This window comes from Rutidosis leptorrhynchoides, chromosome 7 (assembly GCF_046630445.1).
Source record: "Rutidosis leptorrhynchoides isolate AG116_Rl617_1_P2 chromosome 7, CSIRO_AGI_Rlap_v1, whole genome shotgun sequence".
Lineage (NCBI taxonomy): Eukaryota > Viridiplantae > Streptophyta > Magnoliopsida > Asterales > Asteraceae > Rutidosis > Rutidosis leptorrhynchoides.
In genome coordinates this window covers 298,040,563-298,044,118 of record NC_092339.1, presented here as the reverse complement: position 1 = coordinate 298,044,118, position 3,556 = coordinate 298,040,563, and the positions used below count along the sequence as shown (strand labels likewise).

Here is a 3,556-nt window from a genome sequence, read left to right as displayed (position 1 = left end):
CATTCAAACAGAGATTGTCGAGGAACCAACCATTAAATCAGAATCCTCTAGTGATTCAGATTCAACAAATTCAATCATGGAAAATCTGGAACCTCTAAGTATGGAAGGCCGAATGCGAGCTAAACGCACTGGCCAAGGTCACGCAATTACTCAACCTGACATTAATGCGCCAGATTATGAAATCAAAGGACAAATTTTACATATGGTAACAAATCAATGCCAATTTAGTGGTGCGCCGAAGGAAGATCCAAACGAACATCTTCGTATATTTAATAGGATTTGTACTCTATTTAAAATAAGAGAAGTGGAGGATGAACAGATATATCTCATGTTATTTCCCTGGACTTTAAAGGGAGAAGCCAAAGATTGGTTGGGATCGTTACCTGAAGGGGCGATTGATACATGAGATGTTTTAGTTGAAAAATTTCTTAAACAATTCTTTCCGGCATCTAAAGCCGTAAGACTTCAAGGAGAAATTGTTACGTTCACACAGAAGCCAAAGGAAACTTTATATGAAGCGTGGACAAGATTTGGAAAGTTATTAAGAGAATGTCCGCAACATGGTTTAGACACTTGTCAAATAGTACAAATATTCTACCAAGGATGCGACATCACTACAAGGAAAGACATCGATATAGCAGCTGGTGGTTCCATTATGAAGAAAACCGCAACTGATGCTTACAAAATTATTGATAACACTGCTTCCCACTCACATGAGTGGCACCAAGAAAAAGATATCGTTAGATCATCTAAAGCAGCTAGAGCCGATTCTAGCCATGACTTAGATTCCATTTCTGCAAAAATAGATGCTGTCGAGAGACGAATGGAAAAGATGACTAAAGATATCCACTCAATACGAATTAGTTGTGAGCAATGTGGAGGATCACATTTAACAAAAGATTGTCTCAGTATTGAACTAACAATGGAACAAAGAGAGAATGTTTCATACATAAACCAAAGGCCTGGAAATAATTATCAGAATAATTATCAACCGCCAAGACCAATCTACAATCAAGACCAGAATTATAATCGAAATGTTCCATACAACAACCAACAAGGTCCTAGCAATCAACAAGTATCCAACAATACTTACAATCAGCAAAGACCTATTTTTCAAAACAAACCACCACAAACCGATGATAAAAAGCCAAATTTAGAAGATATGATGTCAAAGCTAGTTGAATCTCAAACACAGTTTTTCACATCTCAGAAACAAACCAATGAACAAAATGCTCAAGCATTTAGAAATCAACAAGCTTCTATTCAAAATCTGGAACAAGAAGTGAGCAACCTAGCAAGGTTGATAGGTGAAAGAAAACCGGGAAGTTTACCTAGTAATACAAATGCTAACCCCCGGAATGAAATAGCTAAAGCCATTACCACAAGAAGTGGTATTACACTTAAACCACCTGAAATGCCTGTAATTTCTGATGAAGCTATTCCTAATCTACAAGAACCACAACCTGAGCAAGATAAGGAAACAGAACCGGTAGTTGAAAAGGTTAATGAAGATAACACAGTTAAGGCAAAACCTTATGTTAAACCATACCAACCACCACTTCCTTACCCGAGTAAAATGAGAAAAGAAAGACTTGAAGCCGAGCAATCCAAATTCTTGGATATGTTTAAACAGATAAATGTTAATCTTCCTTTCATTGATGCGATTTCAGGAATGCCTAGATATGCTAAATTCTTGAAAGATCTGATCACAAATAGAAAGAAAATGGAAGAACTCTCGGCTGTTACTATGAATGCTAATTGTTCTACAGTACTATTGAATAAGATACCAGAAAAATTATCTGATCCAGGAAGTTTCACGATTCCATGTTTTCTTGGTAGTCTTAGTTCAATAGAAGCATTGGCAGATTTAGGTGCTAGTATAAATCTAATGCCGTATTCACTATACGCTAAACTAGACCTTGGAGAATTGAAACCAACACGAATAAGCATACAACTAGCCGATCGATCAGTAAAATATCCTAGAGGGATAATGGAGAATATGATAGTTAAAGTTGGTACTTTAGTATTTCCAGTAGATTTTGTTATTCTGGACATGGAAGAAGATTCTCGAGTTCCTCTCATATTAGGAAGACCGTTCTTAAACACGGCTAAAGCAATAATAGACGTGTTTGGTAAGAAATTGACCCTAAGTATAGAGGACGAGAGTGTTACCTTTTCAGTTGATAGAGCAATGCAATAACCGCAATCTGTAGATGATACATGTTATTATATTCAAACTATAGATTCACATGTAGAATTGTTAGAAGAATTTCCAGAATTACAAGGAACAGGAGAATGTTCTTTAGGAGAAGGAACTGAACCAATTGATGAAACTGAAATGTTAGCTACACTTATGGCTAATGGATATGAACCAACAACAGAAGAAATTCAAATGTTAAAAGAGGAAGACAGATATCGATATAAATTATCGATAGAAGAACCACCGACATTAGAGTTAAAGCCACTTCCAAACCATTTGGAATACGCTTATTTACATGGTGAATCTGAATTACCTGTAATAATATCGTCTTCTCTTACTAAAAATGAAAAATCTCAACTCATTTCTGTGCTAAAAGCTCATAAACCAGCTATTGCATGGAAGATTCATGACATTAAAGGAATAAGTCCTTCATATTGCACACATAAAATCCTTATGGAAGAAGGTCATAAAATGTATGTGCAACGCCAAAGAAGACTAAATCCTAATATGCAAGATGTTGTTAAGAAAGAAATTATTAAACTGCTTGATGCAGGTTTAATTTATCCAATCTCTGATAGTCCATGGGTAAGCCCAGTTCAATGCGTACCTAAGAAGGGTGTAGTGACCCGGAAATTTCCGATCAAATTTAAACTTTAATCTTTATATGTATCCGACACGATAAGCAAAATCTGTAATGTTGAGTCTCGAAAAGTTTGAAAACTATATTCATGTAATCAATTACCCTTTGACCATGTCTGACGATTCACGAACAAAAATGTGTAAATAGAAATGTATGTGTATGTACATATGTGTATTTTTTTTTAAGCTAAGAAATATTGATAAAACATTTAAGAGCTTGGTGATACAAAAATAGATTATGAGATTATTATGTGACTTGAAAGCATTGAACGAATTAGTTGATATGAATATAAGCTACGAGATCTATTTTATGAACATAGAAATGCTATCACAGTAGTTAGTGAATAATACTTTACTTGAACGTATTTGTTCGATGTAAGTTTATCAATGAGATTAAAAGATAATATCAAGTGATTGATTTATCAGGTACATTGAATTATAATTACGAGTCTTTGTTATGAGGTCCACTTGAATTAGAAAACTCTTACTTTTAACGGTATTCGGAATATTTAGTAAAGTGATTCCATGTAAGAACAAAAGTGTTATTATTGAGGATTAGACAGAGGTTAGCGGAGAGTCTCGTTTAATTATCAAAAGCGTACCTTGCAATGATTGACTTGTGTCACTTGGTAGGTTAATTATTTAGTTTTCTTAATATTGAAGACGTTTTACGATATAGATGAAACCTTTTAAAGAATGATTTTGAATATAACTAAT

The 3,556-nt window shown here is 34.5% G+C and overlaps 1 non-coding gene across 1 annotated transcript; it reads right to left on the bottom strand.

Moving 5' to 3' along the window:
• Positions 1-460: 460 nt before the first annotated feature.
• LOC139860663 (small nucleolar RNA R71) lies at positions 461-567 on the bottom strand. The gene has a single exon (XR_011763293.1). It is a non-coding gene; the product is annotated as a small nucleolar RNA R71 (small nucleolar RNA).
• Between the last annotated feature and the right edge of the window lie 2,989 nt (positions 568-3,556).